This window comes from Dendropsophus ebraccatus, chromosome 8, assembly GCF_027789765.1.
Source record: "Dendropsophus ebraccatus isolate aDenEbr1 chromosome 8, aDenEbr1.pat, whole genome shotgun sequence".
Classification (NCBI taxonomy): Eukaryota; Metazoa; Chordata; class Amphibia; order Anura; family Hylidae; genus Dendropsophus; species Dendropsophus ebraccatus.
In genome coordinates, this window is record NC_091461.1 from 55317934 (window position 1) to 55339940 (window position 22007).

The following is a 22007-nucleotide window of genomic DNA, read 5'->3' on the forward strand; positions in this document are numbered from 1 at the left end:
AAAAAATACATGGGGGTTCCTAAATTGGTGTCAGTTTGAGTTAGTGAAATTAAGGTTATGTTTCCCAAAAGGGTCAACATGTAGATCATCAGAAAAAAAATAAAGAGCAAGATGCTTATGTCCCTTTCATTAGTCAATCCAAGGAGCAGGAACCCGTCTGCCCAGCTTCTGTTCTCCAATGCACATCCTGCAAACGGGTGGGACTGCAAAATAACACATTTGTAAATTGGATTAAAATAGAGCACAAAAAAGTCATATAATGTATATTTTAGTATCTACATAAAAATAACGTAATGAGCATTAATTAACGCTATTTTGCTTTAAAATACGCAATTGTGGTAAAATATTGCTATTTTTGCCACAATTCCATCAAAATGGCTGCAAAGAAGGCAATATTTTAGCGCCAATTAATGCTAATTAAACATTTGGGGAGATTAACTAACATGCCACAGAAAAAGGGTAGTTTTGTCCCTTGTCCATGGTGTATGCCGGTCGTATCCCCTGCTTGCCTGATGGGCAGGTGAGGGGCTGCAAGGCAAGGAGGAGATGTGGCCTCCTCCAACACCTGATTTATTAAGGTTTACGCCTGGGAACTGGTGTAAACCAGACAAAAATCTACATCTGTTCTGAGCAGTTGGAGATTCTTGCGCAATGCCTGCACCAGCCAGCTAGCTGTACTAAGAGGCATGCACCTCTTTGTAAGTCCAGCTGGGGAAAAGTGGGCAGCTTTTTATTTAAAACTGCCATACTGGTACACCAGTCCTGATAAATCTTCCCCTATGTGTGAACCTAGCCTCAGAGACAACCACACAAAATTGCATTGATAATTGGTCTTCTAGAGCAGTGTTTCTCAACCTTTTCAAGCCAAGTACCCCCATGTGATGAGTTGTTCCAGTCGAGTACCCCCAAGGTTGCTATCTTTTGTAATAAGGATGAGATCATACTGCCGCCATAGGCTCTAAAAGTCTGTGTCAGCAGTTGATTCAAAGATCAGAGCCATCATGTGTACGCTGCAGTCAGTCGCTATTAGGAGGTACTGGAAGTCCACTCAGTACCCAGGGAAATTGGAACTTATCTGTTCTATTGCCCATGTCCACTGTATTGAGCAATCCCTAGCAGCTTATAATCATTCATCTGATGAATGTGCAAAAGCATGGCACAAATAGACCAGCTCCGCTCTCAGTAAGATGTAGGATTAAGCATGGATTGATACCTGTCTCAGTGGGGCAAGCTGTAGGTACTGTTGGCCTTGTTGGCCTAATAGTTTGTTTTTTGGCCGTTGAGCTCATTGTATAACAAATGTAAAATGAAAATCTTTGTCATCCTGTACTTCATGTATTGTTTGATACTAACGGTGTGCAGCGAATATGCAACAGCTATGACTTCCCTTAATTTGTATGCGCTGTATTTAACTGTGATGAGAAATAAAAATGTTTGAACTAAAAATGTAACTGATCTGTAACTGCCTAACTGCTCTAACTGCCCACCCCTAACTTGATTTTTCAAATTATCTTCCTCTCCTCTCGTTTCCTAATGCCTCCCGACGTAACGGATCCTCAGCGGATTTCTCCGCTGTGGATCCCTGCCCTGTACACATACGGGCCAACACACTAGCAGCGGGATGCACATCCCGCTGTATTTCCGCAGCATGCCCTCCGCCGCCGGAGCGCATACTTCACCTGCCCCTCGCTTTGGCTTGCTTCGGGGCTTCCGGCACATCCCGCTTGGACAATCAGTGCGCTGCCCCACCGCAGCACACTGATTGGCTGAGCGGGACGTGAAGACTCCGGGAGCCCCGAAGCAAGTCGGAGCGGGGAGCAGGTGAGGCATACGCTCTGGCGGCTAGGGAGTTAATGGGGCGGACTGCGAACATACTCACAGCTGGATGTGCATCCCGCTGCGAGTTTGTTGGCCCGTATGTGTACAGGGCAGGGATCCACAGCGGATCTTGCTGTGAATTCGCAGCGAGAAATCCACTTCGGATCCGTAGACTCTATGGGGGAGATTTATCAAACATGGTGTAAAGTGAAACTGGCTCAGTTGCCCCTAGCAACCAATCAGATTCGACTTTTCATTTTCCAGAATCTGTGAGGAATAAAAAGTGGAATCTGGTTGCTAGAGGCAACTGAGCTAGTTTCACTTTACACCATGTTTGACAATTCTCCTCCTATAGCTCTATATAATAATCATACAGTAAAAAAATATCATCAAACATATTACCATTGTACTGTTACTTAACAAAACCCACTTTACTAAGCCTAACATTATATAAAGGTCAAATAGTGCTGCCACACCATAACCACATATTACTATCACATAGTGACTAAATATTATCATGACACAATTACTGCATATAACCCAGTATACCAAGGCCAATATTACTAATAACAATGTTATACAATGCACAAATAATACCACCCCACCATTTATTAACACCATAAATAAATAAATATCAACAAACTATTACTGAATAAAACCCAGTATATCAAAGCCAATAATCCACTATACAAAGAACAAATAATACCAGCACACACTGACTACGTATTACCACATTATAATGACTATTACCACCAAACTGCTACTGAGTGAAAACACTATACCAGCATGACTCTCATATAGTGACAATGGAATGATTACAGTGCAGTTACATCTTTGTTGGACAAACATCTTAGGTCTCTGTACTTTTTCGACACCATACTTTTCTTTGCCGAACTCATAATGTCCCAAATAGTAATAATGCCTAAGGTGCCCCTTAGTAGGGGTTGTCCCTAGTAAGTATTTCATTACTTCCCAGTAAGTAGAGCTGCCCGTAGTAAGTAGAGCTGCTGAAGTAGATAAGTGTTGCCACACAGTAGGTAGAGCTTCCCCCAATAAGTAAAGCTGCCCCCTAGTCCTTCCTCCCCTAGCAAACATCAAAGTATAGATACATAGGTACATGTGATCTGTTGTTTTCCTGATATTGTCTGTATGCATATGCTGTACTGTATGTTTTTTTTTATTTTTTTACTATACAGTACATTGTTGTACATGGTTCACTTAAAGGGGTAGTGCGGCGGTAAAGAATTATTCACAGACTAACACACATTACAAAGTTATACAACTTTGTAATGTATGTTATGTCTGTGAATGGCCCCCTTCCCCGTGTCCCACCACCCCCACCCGTGTACCCGGAAGTGTGGTGCGCTATACATACCTGTCACGTGCCGACACCAGTCTCCAATCTTCAGCGAGTGACGTCTTCTTCAAGCGGCCGGCGAACAGCTCCGACTGTCCCAAATGCCGGCCGCCCTCTGCAGCGTCATTCGATGCTCAGCCGCGATTGGCTGAGCATAACTGTGCTCAGCCAATCGCGGCTAAACACAGTTGTGACGCGGCAGAGGGGGGACGGGCGGCAGCGACTCGGCCGTCTGTCCGAAGATGACATTTGGCACAAGATGGCGGACGGCCCTCGACACGGATCAGGTAATGTATAATGCACCAACACCAACCAACACGGGTGGGGGGGTGGGACACGGGGAAGGGGGCTATTCACAGACATTACATACATTACAAAGTTGTATAACTTTGTAATGTGTGTTATTCTGTGAATAATTTCTGAGCGCCGCACTACCCCTTTAGTAGTGGCATTTACGCTCAACACTATTCCTCCCTTTAGATTAGGCATTGTGTTTTAGATCCATTCCATTGAAGTGAATGGAGCTGAATTTTAATACCACACACAACCCGAGGACAGGGGTTTTGCTGTTTTTGCAATAAACTAGCTGTGCTTTTTCTAACCCTGGATAAACCCTTTAACCAGGTTCTTCCAGGGGTGATAAAGGCATAGACCACAGAGACATGCTGAGTCATAATGCTGAGCTCTTGTTGCATTTTAATGCATTTTCTTAGTCAAAGGTGGAATGATTAAAAAGTAGTGTGCGTAAATCCTATGGTTTGTAATATTTTACACAATGCTTTCAAACAGACTGAGGCCTATGAGTCATATAGAAGCCTATTCTTTGAGACAAAGACATAAGGTTTTACCTCTGTGAAGTCCATCATGAAATACTGATGTGGAAAGGAAGTTTTATAATGGGGGTCTGCAGATGAAAGTAAGAGCATGTTATTTCATCAGACGCTACATACACTGTTCCCATCATTACAGTATAAGTAACTGGGGTTTATTTATAGTGTGTTGCAATTTGCAAAAAAAGAGTATAAAACATTTGAAGTGGTGCTATGGCTTCTAAATACTTCCTTTTGTTGTGTATGGATGTTGGTGCAAGCTTTCAGTTAGCGTAAAAATAGTTGGATAACAGTATAATAGTATGGTTATAATGTATGTGCTTATATACATTTTCCCTCTCTAAAAAAGAAAAAAAGCTTAGGCTGGGTTCACACTACATTTTTGCAATCAGTTTTTTTTTATCCGTTCTTTTTGCAAAAAAAAACGGAAGACAAAAACATATGCATTTGTGTGCATCTGTTTTGATCCGTTATTCCATTGACTTCCATTATTTTAAAAAAACATCAGTTTTTTTACGGACACAAAAAGCAGTCGACCTCATTTTTGTGACCGTTAAAAAAAAACGGATCCATTTTGATCCATTTTTTTTAGAATGGAAGTCAATGGAAAAACAGATCAAAACAGATGCACATGAATGCATTTGTTTTTTGCAAAATACGGATGAAAAAAAGGATTGTAAAAACGTAGTGTGAACCCAGCCTCAATATGATATCCAATCCTTCGCTATGATCCTAGATTAAACAAAACTGGAAGAGTCACTACTAGAGAAGCATTTGGGTGTAGTTCACAGATGATATAGCAGCATACAATGCCAATCAGCTGCTCCTAAGGCCAGCAGAATTTTGTCATGTTTTCAAAGAGGTCTGGATTCACATGTTGGGGGCATGAAAGAAAATCTTACTTTTTATGAAATTAAAAGAATTACATTGCTAAGATATATACAGTATCAGGTGACTGATTAGCACCCCTGCAGCACAACTGTGGGTTGCTGATCAATTAATATGGCAGGTGAAGACCTTTACTAGGTCTCTGCTATGAGTCTGCCTCAGGTGGCCTATCTGATAAATTGAATGTAATAGTGTTGCATGAAAGGGGTTATCCAATGCTACAAAAACATGGCCACTTTTGCACCAGTCTTGTCTCTAGATTGGTTGGGGTTTGAAACTCATCTCCATTGAAGTAAATGAAGCTTAAAGGGAACCATTCACCCCGTGGCCCCCGGCAGAAACTGACATACAGTGACATAAAGGTCAATATACTTACCACATCGCTCCCGGTCCCGTCCCGAAGCCCATTGTTAACACGGAGAAATCGACGATTCTTCTTCTCGCGCCCATTATGGTAATGAGCGCCGCCGGGTCCGAAGTCCAGCCTTCTCCCCGCCTCCGACACTTGATTGACGCCGGGTCCTCTTCCTCCTCGTCTTCTTTCTTCTCGCCGGATCCCGCGCAGGCGCCGTGACAGTCGTTTTCGGCGCATGCGCAGTTCACAATTGGAGCCGCTCCGCAGCTTCACTGTTTACTGCGCGTGCGCCAATTGGCTCGAACACGTATCCTGTTTACCGCGCAGGCGCAGAAGAGGTGACGAGACCATCGCAGCGGTGCCTGCGCGGGAATTCGGCAGAAGACTGAAGACTGAAGACGTCAATCAAGTTCCAGGAGGCGTGGATGGGCGGCGACGAGAAGAGGACCTCATGAATAAGTTGGACTCATCCGTCGTTTCCTATGGACGTTGGACTCATCTCAGCTCATTACCATAATGGGCGGGAGAAGAAGAATCGGCGATTTCTCCGTGTCAACAACGGGATCCGGGACGGGACCAGGAGCAATGTGGTAAGTATATTGACCTTTATGTCACTGTATGTCAGTTTCTGCCGGGGGCCACGGGGTGAATGGTTCCCTTTAATTGCAAATCACGCCTGAACTGGAGACAAGAGTGGGGCAAAAGTGGCCATGTTTTTGTAGCACTGGATAACCTTATAAACACTTATAAAAATTCAAATCATTCCTCTTTTCCTAAATTTAATATAAAATGTAGACAAAACAAAGAGTAAACATATTTGGTATTCCTTGTGCAGAATAGTCTGAGTGACTAAAGTGAAGCTTTCAATAAAAATGTTCATTCCCGGGGTCCAAATCTGTGCTGGCATCTGTATTTTCGAGAAAAAAATACTTTTATTTCTGGACAGCAGGGTCAAAGATGCAGGGCCTAGATCTGCCATGCCCTAGGCCTGCAGCACCTCTCTGTGCCTCTTTCCCACCTCTCCTCTTCATATAAGCCCCAGGTCTGGATTGGCCTGGATGCTCTATTATGTCTGGGGGAATATCTGGAGAGAAGAGGTGCAGAGAGGTGCTGTAGGCCTAGGACACACCAGCTCTATGCCCTGCCTCTTTGATCCTGCTGTCCAGAAATAGTCTTTTTTTTCCCCCTGAAAATGCCAGCACCACCACAGATTTAGATGCCAGGAATTTGCATGTTTTATTGAAAACTACACAATGGTGGAATACGTTTGGGTGGGGGGCTCCGATTTGCTTCAAAATATAATGTTATTAAGTTTGCAGGGAAACTGCATAAAACAGAAGTGAAAATGGCAAAAAAAAGTCCCATCTAAACCAAAATGTTACCAATAAAAACAATAGATCATGGTGTAAAAATGAGCACTCATATAGCCCCATATACAGACAAATAAAAAAAAAGTCATAGGGGCTCAGAACATACCCTGCATTAAATAAGAACAGGCCTTTCTGGATGGGAAAAATAAAGATTTATGATATTTATAAAATGGTATAATAAAAATAAATACTGTAAAAAAAAATGTAGCAGATAAGTAAAATAATTATTTAGCAAAAAATTTATAGCACATACATTACATGGATAAAATAGAACATTCAAACCCTGAAGAATTAACTTAATAGGTTATTTAATGGTAACATTAATGCTTTAACGGTAAAATCTAAAAAAAGAAATTTTGGGAAAGTCTGCCGTATCGTAACATTGACAGACGAAAATAATGATTATACTTGTACATTTCTACTATGAAACGGCTGGCTTTGGCTGCTCAAGTAAAGAGATAAATACTGAAAAATGTAGCTGGTTTGTGAGGAACTGGTCAGGGACACACAGAATGCACAGACTAGGTGAAGCCCTGACCCTGCTCCCACCTACTGTCCCTGCCTTATGGGAACCCGACTCCCTAACAGGCCGGCCCCAACCTGAAGACTGCAACTGCTATGGAATCAGTGCAAACACAAGACGGAGACAAGACAAACGAAATACACAGTAATAGAGAGGTCAGCAAGCCAGGTCAATAACTATCAGGCAATGAAGTACAAAGTCAGTGGTCAGAGGGACAGTCAGGAGAACGAGAGCCAAGGTCTAGTAACAAGGTATCAGACAAAGTAAATAGCAAGAGATAGCTAGCTTAGTCACTCCAAATGAAGACTATAACAGACAACTGGAACATGGTGGGGGTGGTAGTTACATAGGGGTTAAAGTCCTGTACCAAGAAAGAGATTAAAGCAGGGACTCCAGCCCCTCCTCCAGAACCAAATCTGACGGGCAGGAAAAGCCTGTTACTCAGGAATCAAGTGCAAGGTGATAAATGGCTCAGGACGAGCACTACTGCAGCTGCCTCCTGACATGGTTATTAAAGCGACTCTGTACCCACAATCTGACCCCCCCAAACCACTTGTACATTCAGGTAGCTGCTTTTAATCCAAGATCTGTCCTGGGGTCCGTTCGGCAGGGGATGCAGTTATTGTCATAAAAACAACTTTTAATCTTGCAGCGCTGTGTCTAACGGCCGGGGCTTACATTTGTATATGCATTAGGCTGGCACACCCTCTCTGTCCTTCCTCCCCACCCTCTTTATTAGGAATGCCCAGGCAGATTGCTTCCTATTCCCCACCTGTGTGTATAATGAACATGGGCTGGATCGTTAATACACCTGTGCAAAGCTCAAACAGCAGTAAATCTTCCTGGATCATTCCTAATGATGAGGAGGGTGGGGAGGAAGGACAGAGAGGATGTGCCAGCCTAATGCATATACAAATGTAAGCCCGGCCGTTAGACACAGCGCTGCACGATTAAAAGTTGTTTTTATGACAATAACTGCATCCCCTGCCGAACGGACCCCAGGACAGATCTTGGATTAAAAGTAGCTATCTGAAGGTACAAGTGGTTTGGTGGGTACAGAGTTGCTTTAAGGCCCTTTGTTTCTATATGATTATTTTATACTTTTCTGAATTTCTATATTGTATATTTCTTTATTTTTTCTTATTTAAATTTTAGATATGCAGAAATGAAAAAATACATTACAAATAAAATAAACGTAGTCGGTGCTAGCATTCCACACCTAGCTCCACTAGTATAACCTATACAGCAATCAAAAATAGGCTATGTTCACACATAAAAGCTCTACTGATGATCTGAAATGCCACATATTGTTTGCTTAGGGACGAATAAAAACATTTTTCCCCAATATTGAAGTGCTGCTGTCTATTTATGATTGCTGTTATATACAGTTTAATATAAAATTATAATTATTATTCATCTAACTGCAGTTTCTTATGTAAAATATTTTTTTACCTGCAAGCCAGTAACCTGAGCCTGGGCTCTCTAGCGCATTCTTTACTGAAGATTTATATACATTTGTTTTTCCCAATGCTCAACTCACCAGAGGAATAAAATATAACAATAAAGCTGCCTGTTTACAATATAATTAGCTGTATTCCTCACAGAGATAATATATGATGGCCTCTAGGGATGACATGAATTTTTCTTTACCTCTGCTAGATACGTCCACATGGAAAGATTCCCCACAGTTTGCATCTAATAATGGAATGTTAAATTATACTTTATTGATATTTACTAACATTTCCCATGACATGCAGTAAATTAAAGCAAATCTGTACTGCCAAGCCGCCCTCTTAAAGCACCGTTACCATTTTGCCATCTTCATCAAGACATGTCCAGTCCTGGGGTCTGTCTTTCTCCTGGGGCCGATATTCGAGCTAAAAACAACTTTTATTCTGGTGGGCCTGTATCACTGAGGCAGGGCCTAGAGCATCAGTGCCTTTCTTCTTAGGCCTGTTAGGCAGCGAATAACTGGGTGACAGTCCTTGGCCTGAACAGGTGTAATACAAAACATAGACAAGACAGACAAAACACAATAGTCAGAGGGTGAACGGTCCAGGTCAATAACAAACGGTCGGAGCATTAAAAAATCGGAGTCAGAAGAAAATTCAAAAGCCAAGCCAGAAATCAGGAAACCAGGAATACAATCAGGATACAAATGCTAAGTCAAGGGACACTCAGGTACTGAGGCTCTATCGAAGGCAAGGAAGGACACACAGGGGAGGATATTTATGGAGTCTGGAGTCCCAGCCCCAGACCTCTATGCAAAGACCACATTTCCTGACAATCAGAGATGTAGTATCTGAGATACTGCTCTAGAAAATGCTTAAGCCTTTCAGTTTGTCCCTTAGAGCCTTATTACACGTGACGATTTTTGTTCGAAAAATCGTTAGATTGTTCGGATTTGAACGATAATTGCAGATAATTAAACGACCATTAAACACCCAACGAGTAATCGTTAGTCGTTTAATAGAATTTGGACCTATTTTTATCAATGATCGTTCACAAATCGTTCGCATGGAATAAGACGTCGTTTGGTCGTTCCCAGTAGCGACGAACGCAATAGTGACGACAAGACGACCGCATGAATGATCATAAGTAACGATCATCGTTCTGTGTAATTGGGTGAGCGATTTCAGGTCGTTCGCCCATAGTGGTCGTTTGAGATCTTTATTGTTAATTGTTGATCGTCGAAAAATCGCTTCTTGTAATAGTACCCTTAGTGTCTGGGTGAAAGGCGGAGGAGAAGAATAATGTGATACCCAACTTGTTGCAGAATGCCCTCCAGAACCTCGATACAAATTGTACTCTCCTATCTGACACAAGGTTAGCAGGAATACTATGGAGTCGAAGAATATGACATACAAACAGATTAGCAAGTGTCTTAGCATTGGGTAGTTTTTTCAACGCAACCAAGTGGCACATTTTTGTAAAAGGATCTACAGTAACCCAGACTATTCTCCCTTGGGAGGGAGGAAGATCTGTTATGAAGTCCATGGACAAGTGAGACCAAGACCTACTGGGCAGTGGAAGTGGGTGTAACAGACCCTCAGGGAGTGACCAAGGGGTCTTTGCCCTGGCACAGGTCTCACATGCTCTGACAAAGTCCTGGACATCTTGTTACCACGACAGCCACCAACAGGAAATGCTGCCCAGGGGTGTTCCTATTGGTGAAAAGGGTGGGGAGGGGAAGACGGAGAGGCGGTGCAAGCCTAGGGCATAGACACTCTAGGCCACGCCAATTGTGACACAGGGCTGCAAGTTTAAAAGTTGTTTTTTAGGACAATAACTGCATCACCTGCCGAACGGACCCCAGGACAAATCTTGGATTAAAAGCAGCTATCCGAAGGTACAAGCGGTTTGGTGGGGACAGATTGTGGGTACAGAGTCGCTTTAAGTATAACCTGAAGTGATCTCTCCTCACGCCATAGATCAAAGATTCTAATATACACTGTACATGGTGCATTGTTTGACATCATAGCCAACTGACTGTCTCCAGATGAGGGCATTTCCTGATGGGGGCACAGTCTGAAAATATCCAAAGTAGACAGTGCCAAGCAGTGTAGGGACATGCCCAATGGCGTAGGTATAGGCATCGCAGGGGTTGTACCTGCACACATGCTATTTAGGGTTGATTGTTTATGCCTGATGTGCTAAAATTTTGCTCCAATGCCTAGCAGTATATAGACGTCTGTGTAGCAGCACTTATAGCGGCACAGATGTCACACACTTTTGCAGTCAAAGTTCAAACAACTGTCAACAGCATATCAATGCTTGCAAAGGACATGAATATGAATATAACAATAAGTGGTTATGAAAAAACTATTCAGAACTACATAGGGCAGTGGTTTCCAACTGGGGTGCTACAGCACACTGGGGTGCCATGAGAACCTGCCAGGGGTGCTGTGGGATTCCGGTGAGCATGTTCACTATAAACATCCATAGAAGCTGCAGCCCCACAGCTTCTAGGGATGCCACACTCACTTTATTGTTCAGCCCTCTCACTATAATGCGAACATTAAAATGCCGGGCTGAACATTAGAATACAGAGAATGGAGGATTGGGAGCTGTCAGCATCCAGATCCTCCATTCCTTCTCATTGGCTGAAGGAACTTCATGCCAACAGCCTATTAGAGGCTGGGATGTGACCTCTCCAGCAGGCACAATGATATTGATGTCAAGCTTGCTGGAAGGTCCGTCCCTGTGGCACACAGGCTAGAGGCCGGAAGACCCTCTCCATGCCCGAAATTAGGTGAGTGTTTGTGTGGGCACATGTCAGGTCAGGGGGCATTGACTATGGGGGCACAGCAGGGCAGGTGGCATAATTACTAGGGGGCACAGCAGGGCAGGGAGCCTATTCTATGGGGGACAAATGTGCAGGGGCATCATTACTATGGGGGCACAGCAGGGCAGGGCATTATTACTATGGGGGAATAGCAGAGCAGGGGGTAGTTACTACTATATGAGGGTACACAGCATGTGGCATTATTACTATGCGGGTCACAACGGGGGCATTTTTACTATATGGGGCATTATTACTACATGGATGGACACAGCAGGGGCATTACTATAAAGAAGAAGCAAAGCAAGGGGGCATTATTACTATATGGGGCACAGCAGGGGGCAATATTAATATATGAATATGGCACAGCACAGGGCATTATCACTATATGGGGCACAAGAGGGCGTCCTACATACAGGGGGCAACCCACATAACTATATGGAAAGGAAATGGAGAGTGAACACTTCAGATAAAAGAAGACATCACCTGTGAGTCACTAAATTAATTATTTTATATTTTGTAGAACATTATTTGGTAGGGGTGCCTTGAGGTTTTTTTTTCTTTGGAAAAGGTTGTAAAACACTACTCCCCTACAGCCTGCCTTTTCATCTTTAAAATTGTAATATTACCTATGCCCCACATATTGGAGGAAAAGGAACCTGTAACCTTTCCATAGCCTTGAATTACAATATCTTGTAATTTAGTTATTCCACGCTGGTACAAAAAAACCTCACAACTCTATTAGGACCACATAGTGAAACATTGCACAGAATCTAAGTTTATTCTGCGGTGCAAAGTATCCAGTGCCAACACTCTTCTTTTACAATACCATTTATTAACAAAAACATTAATGGATATAATTAAACACCATGCTAGACAACTCAAATATGCCCACAGATTTCAAGTATAAATGCTCATCCTCACAAATAAGCGCAACCATTCCACCTAAATTATCATGCATTGATAATTTAGACCACTATAGAAAGACCACTATACAAACCAGAATGCAATCAGCATTAAAACAACAACTAATAGCATATCAGTGCTTGCAAAGAACACACATGAAGATTCTGGACATAAACTTAAGTGACTATGGGAAAATGAGACTTAATAGTAAATTCGAATACAATTTGTTTAGTTTAGAACTACCTAACGCCTTCCATCTCCATAATTTGTCTGTGTACTAATTTAACGCCCCCTTAGGAGTAATAAAAAGTTCCCTTAATCTGAAATTACAACATCCTGTAAGTCTGTTAGCCCACATACCAAAAAAATTGTTTCGGAACTACAAATAAACTGGATGCTAAATTTACAAAATAAGTGCTCGGCTGCATGGACCCACGTGTTCGGCTATGTGTATCCAATCAAAAACTTTGCTGTGAATGTTAGTGCTCTGATCTGTAGTTTGGACAAACAATAAAGTTTGTTTAAAGGCAATTGACGGCTCAGTCAACAAAACACAGCAATCACTGAGCTCAAGAAGATCGGTGAAAAAATCCAATGAAGTACTCACTTAAGAGTCTCCATTGATACATTGCCCTATAAATTTAAATATGCGAAAAAGGCATCCGTGGAGCCAGCCGGCAGTCAGCACACAATCATAGGAGACAGCTGCGCTGGCTGGCCGAAGGGCGGAGAAGCTTAGGCCACGGCGCACAGTAGCTAGGGACACCAGGACGGTTGTCAGGGACGCTGTTGGCATGTCTAGGAGGCCGGGCGCATGCTCCAGCAGTGTTGGGAGCCAGGCATGCAGCCCGGTTCATGACAGAACTGATTGAGTTTCTTGCTGGGGTACAGAGGAGAACTTAGGATGAAACCCATAATTACAAAAGAAGGGGGACGATTGTGTTGAGTAATTGAGATGATTGTTGAGGGCGAATTCTGCCATGGGTAAAAACTCAGACCACTTTTCCTGGCAGTTGGAGACGTAGCATCTGAGATACTGCTCTAGAGATTGGTTAAAGGACAACTCCGACCAAAAGTATTTTTTAATATGCTATTACCTATGGAAAGTTAGACAAATTTCTAATGTACATTAATTATGGGAAATGCACATATACGGCTACCCCTTCCTCCCTGCTTGGTGCTGGACACATACTATTTAGTGATGGCCCTGGTACTACTCCTCCCATCATCTGCTCATACTATGAGCAGATGATGGCTGTGGTAGTACCGTGTATATGTGTCCAGCACCTCTCTCCCTCCCTGCTCGGTGCCCTCCCAATGTATTCATTGAATACATTTATGGGATACTTTGGGGAGCAAGGACACTTGCTCCCCAAAGTATTCTATAAATGTATTCAATCAAAACGTACTGTACATAACATTTTTACATACACATCCATTGATTCAATAGAGTGTCCAGCAGGGGGCGCACTATATATAGACGTCAATGGTATTAATTGACTTCTATATATAAAACGCCCCCTGCTGGACACTCCATAGGAATTACACCCTTGTTCATGATGTCACGGTATTTCAGAGAATTTGACGTCTCCATGATCTACTAAATTAAGGGAAATAGCAGTATATGTGCATTTGTCTAACTTTCCATAAGTAATAATATATTAAAAAATACTTTTGGCCGGACTTCTCCTTTAAGACTTTCAGTTTGTCTGTTAGTCTTCGAGTGAAAGGCGGAGAAGGATAGTGTGATTGCAGTGTCCCAGAACATGCAGACTACTACTCCTATTATGGCCATTTTTTTTGCTGTGTCAATGCCTGTTCTGGTAAGTGTTTGCACTGCAACTGCTGCTGGTTTTCCCCTAGTATTCTCTAGTAATGTGCATTCTCATGTGTATTCTCATGTATTCCTGTGTATTATTGCATTGTACAGTGGTATGCAAGGCTGTTGATCACGTGACCTGTAACCATGGTTCCTCCAATGGCCGACTAGCTCTGGCCAGGAGCAACCATGTGACCTCCCACTTCCTGCTGACAAGTCAGTTCAGCCCCTGTTTTCAAGCAAGGAGGTTGTGTTGTTCTGTCCTCTCCCTCAGAAGAGTGACTGAGTCTGCTGCTGTATTCAAGTCTTCGGCTGTATCTGCCTGCTCAAGTGACCGGATTCTTCTCTCTCATCTGGGTGTCATTCCGTTATCTCTCCTCATCGCTGCAAGGATTCACAGCAAGTATTACTCTCAAGCTAATCCACCCAGCAACGCTATTTCTCTCATACTCCTACTCCCATCATCCGGCACGTATTCTCACAGCCTATGCAGCACCACTCCTGCTTTATTTGCCAAAGCCTGCTATATACCCGGTTGCATCCGGACAGAACTGTTGCTACTAGTTACCTCATCTATAATAAAACCGCTGTTACTGAACCCTGGCATTGGTGTCCACTAACTGGTGCCCTGACTAGGTGCAGCGAAGAATCGCATGCCCATCATCACCCGCAGATTCCACAGACCGGCTCTACAGCTGTGCCGCCCTCAGGCCTATACCGTGACAAGTATAACCCCTGCAGCTGCCCCGGTCATTGCCCGCTCATAACACCAGCACTGCGGAAGTGGCCCCCAGGGGCCAGGGCATCGCATGATCCTATAGCAACCAGGTACAGTATCTCTAGCAACCAATCTCAGTTCCTACAGCAACCAATTAAACCTGATATAGCAATAGGTCAGTTACTATAGCAACCATGCTCAGTTCCTATAGCAACCACAGCTCCTATAGCAACTATTCACAGTTACAATAGCCACCATTTACAGTTCTTAAAGCATTTAGCCATGGATCCTTTAGCAACCAGTTACAGTCCCTATATCAACAAGTTACTGCAGACACAGCAATTCACAGTAACAGTTCCTATACCTATTCGGTATAGTATTTGTAACAAAAACCAAAGTTTCTATAGCAACCAATCAGTTCCTATATCAACTAATTACACTTCCTTTAGCAAACAAAATCGCTTCCAATAGCAACCAATAACAGCTACTATAGCAATAAGTTTCAGTTCCCATAGCAAACAATCACAGCTCCAAAAGCAACCAATCACAGTTCCTATAGCAACTAGGCACACTTCATATAGCAACCAGGCACACGTTCTATGGCAACCATAGTTCCTATAGTAACCAGGGGCGGTCTTGGCATTTCTGGGGCCCCAAGCGAAGTTATGTCAGGGCCCCCCCCCTCAACACACGCTCCACAACAATAGACCACTGTGTGCTGCCCCCAGTAGTATATACCCCTTGTGCACTACCGCCAGTAATATATACTCCTCGTGTGCTGCCCCCAATAGTATATACCCCTTGTGTCCTGCCCCCCAGTACTATATACCCCTTGTGTGCTTCCCCCAGTAGTATATAGACCCCTGTGTGTTCCCCTAGTTATATTTTGCTCCCCCAGAAATATATAGACCTCCTGTGTGCTGCCCCAGTTGTATATAGACCCCCTGTGTGCTGCCCCCAGTCGTATATACCCACTGTGTGCTGCCCCCAGTTGTATATACCCCCTGTGTGCTCCCCCACTAGTATATATCCCCTTTGTGTGCTCCCTCAGGGGTATTTAGCCCCCCTGTGTGCTCCCCCACTTGGATATAGACCTCCTGTGTGCTCCCCCACTTGGATATAGACCCCTGTGTGCTCCTCCAGTTGTATATAAACCCTCTGTGTCGTTCCTCCAGTAGTATATAGACCCCCTGTGTGCCCCACCAGTATTATATAGACCCCTTGTATGCTGCCCCAGTAGTATACAGACCCTTGTGTGCTCCCCCAGTTATATATAGACCCCCTGTGTGCTGCCCCCAGCAGTATATAGACCACCTGTGTGCCTCACCAGTAGTATATAGACCCCCTGTATGTTCCCCCAGTAGTATATAGACCCCCTGTGTTCACCACCAGTTGTATATAGACTCCTTTGTTTTCCACCAGTAGTATATAGACCCCCTGTGTGCTCCCCCAGTAGTATATAGCCCCTGTGTGCTCCCCCATTTGGATATAGACTTCCTGAGTGCTCTCTAAGTTGTATATAGACCCCATTCTGCTGCCCCAAGTAGTATATAGACCCCTGTGTGCTGCCCCAGTAGTATATAGACCCCTCTGTGAAGCCCCAGTAGTCTATAGAACCCCTGTGTGCTCCCCCAGTTATATATAGCCCCCCCTGTCTGCTCCACCTGTTATATAGCCCCCCCTGTGTGCTCCCCCCATTTATATAGACCCCCGATGTGCGCTCCCCAAGTTAAACAGACCCCTGTGTGCTCCCCCTCTCATATAGTATATAACGCAATAAAACAAACACTTATACTCACCTGGGTCCGGGCGTCTTCTCTTCACTCTTGTGGCCGCAGGAAGGGTTTTCCCTGCAATCACAAGAGGCCGCACTCCCCTTGTCCTGGCGCCGATGCTCCAGTGATGTCATTGGAGCGCCGGCACCACAAGGACAAAGCGTCCACTTGTGACCGCAGGGAACACACTTTCTGCAGCCACAAGAGTGACTGACAGGAAGGGAGCCAATGGCTCCCGCCCTGTCAGTGCTGCTGCATGTAACTATGAGCGCTCATTACGAGTGCTCATAGTTACAGTTCAGATGGCAGCAGCGAGCGGGGCAGCGGCCCTGTCCAGCCGTCTTGAGCACAAGAGCGGGGCGTGGGGGCCCCCTTGGATGTTGGGGGCCCCAAGCGGTCGCTTGGGGTGCTTGGTGCCAAAGACCGCCACTTACTAGAGCCACCAGTTACAGTTCCTATAGCAACTAGCCCCAGTTCCTATAGCAACCAGTTTTAGTTTCTATAGCAACCAATCTCTGTTCCTATAGCTACTCATTATAAATGCTCTAGCAATAAGTCACAGTTCCTATAGCAACCACAGTTCCTATAGCAACTAGAGTTCCTATTGTATCCAGCATAAGTAATAAGGAGTGATACTCCTCACTAAAAAGTGTCATCTTCTTGCTTTATTGTAGAAAAAACTTTGGTTGCTATAGGTACTGTGCCTGGTTGTTATATGGTCTGTGATTGGTTGCTATAGGAACAGTGAATGGTTGTTATAGGAACTGTGACTGGTTGTTGTAGGAACTGTGGCTTGTTATAGGAGCTTTATGGTATGCTGTGTTTTTATTTCTCCTCCCTCACCTGCACCTGGACCTGCTTTTCCTGCTGTACCATAGTTTTTTCTTGTGCTATTGAATTTACAGTTCCTACTGCAACAACAGTTCCTATAGAAACCAGACACAGTCTATATAGGAACCACAGGTCCTATGGCAACCAGTCACAGCTCCTTTAGCAATTAAAGTTCCTATAACAAGGCATAGTTCCTAAAGCAACCACAGTTCCTGCAGAAACCAGTCACAGTTCCTATAACAATCAGTTACCGTTCCAATAGCAACCAATCATAGACCATATAGCAACAAGTCACCATGTTACACCCAGGCACAGTTCCTTTAGCAACCACAATTTCTACAGCAATCAGTCAAAGACACCAAAGTTCCGTTTGCAGTCACAGCTCATATAGCAACCACAGTTCCCATAGCAACCAGTTAAAGTTACTGTAGCCACCAGTTACAGTTCTTATATCAACCAGTCACAGTTCCTATAGCAGCCAGTTGCAGTTCCTGACCAGCACTGTGTTGTTTTAGTGTAGGGACTCATGTGGGCCAGAAGACCTGCAAGGGGTACATGAGGCAATATAGTTTGATCAAATTATATACCAACATCCTGGGGTTGGTTTTTAAATATAGCGGAGAGGCACTAATGCAAGCCATGGGTGTGAGGTGCAACAACTCCTTTTTCTCTAGGTCTGTATTGATCTCACACTATACCCATCACAGCAAGGAAGGGGGTTATGTGCCCTCTATCCTTGCTGAGATGGGTATAGTGCTGGGGGGGGGGGGGGGGAAGAGAAGGAGGGCCCTGTTTATACCAGCCCAGTGATGGCTAACCTTGACACTCCAGCGGTGGAAACACATGATGCCTGAACAACCAAAGATATGGATTTGGCTGCCCAGGTATGATGGGAATTGTAGTCTTGAAACAGCTGGTGTGTCAAGTTTAGTCATCACTGTACTAGCCCCAGACGTCTTCAGTCTTCACCAGAGCCTGACACACCGAGCCACAAGTGTGCCGGGCTCTGGCTCTTCAAATGTCACAACAGCGAATCAGCGACTGCAGCCAGTACATCGCTGCAGCCAGTACATCGCTGCAGCCACTTATTGGCTGAGATGACGATGCACAAGCGTTATCTCAACCAAACAGTGGCTAAAGCAGTGTCCTCGCTCAGTCACTGATTGAAGAAAGGGGTACTCCGGCGGGGGGGCTTTTTTTGGATCTGGCCGGGGAGGAGGTGGCTGAGGGCAGCGACGTTCACTCACCTCCCCAGTTCCAGTGGCGGGGCCGTATCGCGGCGCTCAGGTCCCTGCTGTCCGGCTGGTTCCTGGTCTCTGACGCGGGCTTGAGATGTGACGTTTCAAGTCCGCTCAGCCAGTCAGTGACGGAGGCATCCCACCGCGATACGAGCCCCGCTGCTGGAACCGGGGAGGTGAGTGGACGTCGCTGCCCTCAGCCACCTCATCTCCGGCCAGATTGAAAAAAAGCCCCCCTGCCGGAGTACCCCTTCAACCCTCCTCCCTCTAATGGAGCACAGTCTGACCCACAGGGGAATAAGATAACCCCCTGGGGACAAGATTGTCACCCCCTTGACCAATGCCTGGTCCACAGGCGATTAGGTTTACCCTCGGTGACCAGACTGTGGCATTTTTCTTACAGAAAGGCATATGCATATGGAGTTTTTTAGTGGAGCAGAAGACTTCCATTGGGGAAAAAATGCCACAGTTTGCCGAGAAAAATACAACCTCATGTTTTATAAAACTGCCACAAAGCTTCAAAAACGCCACCCCAAAAGAAAACGCCATGTGTGTAGGTAAAATCATAAACCTCTCTTGACTTCATAAACCTCTATTAACATCTGGCCACTGGCATTTAAAAAAAAACAAAAAAACGCCAAGGCATTCATATTGGCGTTTTTCCAGTGTGGCAGTGTGAAGCCATCCTCAACCTTTCATTGTTATCCTGCCTGTGATGTTAATGCGCTGACTACTAGTGATCTTTACAGTACAGGAAGAAGAAAAAGAAGGAGATTTCAAGATTTTTTAAAATGAAGTAATAAAATATAAAGTAATTAAAAATTTAAAATAAAGAAAAACAACAACCAGAGTGTGATTTCTGTAATATATAATCTATATGGCACAGGCTCTGACTCTGCAAGCTGACAATTTTGAAAGTTTGAAAGTTTTGAAAGTTGCTGACATACAGGTGCAACAGAGGGACAAATCATGATGTGAACAAAACCTAACACTAAAAGTCATTTACATAACCCAAACCAATACTCCTCACCATAGAAATCAAATACATGCACTTATAATGACTTTGGGGGAAAAATACATATACATGAAGTAACATAAAAGACCATTTTATACCGTAGGACCTCTAACCCTGCCCTACTAGGTACAGAGCAGGATTGTCTCATAGAGGAGGGAAGTAATGGAAATGTTCTCTGACTAGCAGGGGCACCTGACTACTAGGATCTGCATCAGATGCCGCTCACACAGGTCAATTCACTGTATCTAAGGTTATAACATTGCTGCTACCAAAGAGAAATAGCTTGTACACTCACCTCACTGTGTGAGACACAACAAATATATCAGCTAGTTTAGGAGTTGTTTCTGGGGCCAAAAAGGACAGCAGATCCTATGGAACAATGAATAAATAGATTACAATGGTGGGCTGACCTCCTTAAAGGGGTATTCTCATCTGGGCCTGTTACAACAAGCTGATCACTAGGGTCTGACTGCCCATCCACTGATCGGGAAAACAGGGATCAGGGATAACAAACCCAGATGAGCATTAATAAAACTGATGCAAAGGAGACATCTCTGTATAAAATCTAAAGAAGAAGCAATATACACCATGAGGGAATCAAAATAAGAGACATCTCTGATCCACTCTTTATTAAAGGGGTTATCCAGCGAAAATCTTTTTCTTTTAGATCAACTGGTGTTATATAGAAAGTTATATAGATTTGTAATTTACTTCTATTTAAAAATCTCAAGTTTTCCCATACTTATCAGCTGTTGTATGTCCCGCAGGAAATGTTTTCTTTTTAGTCTGACACAGTGCTCTCTTTTGACATCTCTGTTTAAGACAGGAACTGTAGAGAGCAGGAGAGGTTTTCTATAGGAATTTACTACTGCTCTGGACAGTTCCTGCCTCGGACAGAGGTGGCAGCAAAGAGCACTGTGTCAGACTGAATAGAAAACAACATTTTCTGCAGGACATACAGCAGCTGATAAGTATGGGAAGACTTGAGATTTTTAAATAGAAGTAAATTACAAATCTATATAACTTTCTGACACCAGTTGATCTAAAAGAAAAAGATTTTCGCTGGATAACCCCCTTTAATAAAGAGTGGATCAGAGATGTCTCTTATTTTGATTCCCTCGTGGTGTATATTGCTTCTTCTTTAGATTTTATACAGAGATGTCTCCTTTGCATCAGTTTTATTAATGCTCATCTGGGTTTGTTATCCCTGATCCCTGTTTTTCCAAACAGTGGATGGGCAGTCAGACCCTAGTGATCAGCTTGTTGTAACAGGCCCAGATGAGAATACCCCTTTAAGGAGATCTGTATAACTTTCTGAAACCAGTTGATTTGCAAAAAAAAAAAAGATTTTCGCTGGATAACCCTTTTAACAAAAGACCACTATCTTCTTCACAGCTGTGTGGAAAGACACAAAATCCTGCAAATACCCCAACCAATCAGGAGAATGAACATGGAGAAGCTCTCCGTAGCAGCTTTACTTCCCTACTGTCAATCATCTCTTTCTAGCAGCCCCACAGATTTATAGAAGAGCCAGTGGACAGAGACCACTACTACCTGCTTCTCCCAACTTATTCTCCACCATCAGTTGTGTTGTCTTTACACCCTATGGATCCATTAACTGTGCGCTCCTCACCCCAGGATCCAATCTGCTCCTAAGAAACACAACATGACGTTCATACATAAAGCATATAAACGTACATGGAAAAATGATATTGCCATTAAAGGAACACTGGGCTTCCTAGGAACCTGGCTAGTAAACAAATACATAGCTCCCATATTCTTCAGTATACGCCTATATTATGTGGAAACATGGCTTCCACCATATGAGACCTGCACCTATGTGAAGAATAAGGATGCCACAGCTGGGCTGTTTCTATCATTCCTGAAGAAGTAAATGGAGAGCGCTGTACACAAGCATGGCCACCTCTATCCATTCTCCACCAGGACGTAGTGACCACCAGATGCTTCACCAGGCCGGGGACCCCCATACTTCACATTCTCCTGAGGTAGAGCCCACATCTATCAGGCATGTATGGCGTATTAAGTGGATTTCTCATAAATGTCCACAGTAAGAATAACCAGGATGGACACCACTAAGTAAATGTCTCAACTTGATGGTCTGAGAATCCTTAAGAATTAAAGTAATTACAGAGTTGTCTTAGTGTAATGGACAGTGGCAAATGGGAACACGGAAATAGGTAGAAATAATCTTCTCTTCACCTTTATGAGCATGGCAACAACCACTGGAGATTATCATACTACTACTATTATACTAGTCTTAA

At 43.8% G+C, this 22007-nt stretch overlaps 1 long non-coding RNA gene across 1 annotated transcript; it reads right to left on the reverse strand.

The window, feature by feature from the left end:
* Positions 1–16: 16 nt before the first annotated feature.
* Positions 17–21458, reverse strand: LOC138799360 (uncharacterized). The gene is made up of 4 exons (XR_011364246.1): positions 21280–21458; positions 20021–20094; positions 4024–4079; positions 17–203 (listed from the first exon to the last, which is right to left on the reverse strand). It is a non-coding gene; the product is annotated as an uncharacterized lncRNA (long non-coding RNA).
* Between the last annotated feature and the right edge of the window lie 549 nt (positions 21459–22007).